Raw genomic sequence first — 668 nt, 5'->3', positions numbered from 1 at the left:
TCTCAAAAGCTGATATATCATATTTAATGCTCACATTTTAACATGATTTCTCAGCTTTTATACGGTAAAGGCACAAGGGCAAAAATGGGTATGGTGAAAAACTAAGTTATGGAGAGGATAAAACATATCACAATAGATCACATAAGGGGAAAAGGTATTATTTTATGAAATAGTGACTGGATATATGTTCTGAACTGCAACTCTGTTTTTGCCTGATATTGCACATGTACAGTTGCTAATTTTCTCATAAATCAATAAGCCTCATGGTCTGTATGCAGCCTGTGTTCTATTATATGAGGTGCATACTGGGCCATGGAGGTAATGAGTTTGCACAGAGATTATTGTGGTTATCATGATCTCAGCAGTACTTCTGCTTCAGTGCTGTTCAAAATCTCCTTCTAATCGTACTACAATATCAGCCCTGCAGATTTTAAAGACCAGCAGCATTTGTACTGTATTACCCGAGATAACCTGAAAGTTGTTGTTCTGTGGTCATGCACAAAAGCGTGCATAGAGTAGAATGCACTGAATGTATTACTGTATGGAATTTACTATGGTCAGTAAAACCATGGCCTGTTATATGTTAGAGGTCTCTAAAATATAAATGAATTCTTTACCTAATTTGGTGTTGGTGGCCTTGTAAATCTCTCATTATGCTATTATCACCA

The sequence above is a fragment of the Sinocyclocheilus anshuiensis genome, unplaced genomic scaffold, assembly GCF_001515605.1.
Source record: "Sinocyclocheilus anshuiensis isolate Anshui unplaced genomic scaffold, SAMN03320099.WGS_v1.1 scaffold407, whole genome shotgun sequence".
NCBI classification, from domain to species: Eukaryota; Metazoa; Chordata; class Actinopteri; order Cypriniformes; family Cyprinidae; genus Sinocyclocheilus; species Sinocyclocheilus anshuiensis.
The sequence above is the reverse complement of the archived record's forward strand: the minus strand, read 5'-3'. Positions refer to the sequence as shown.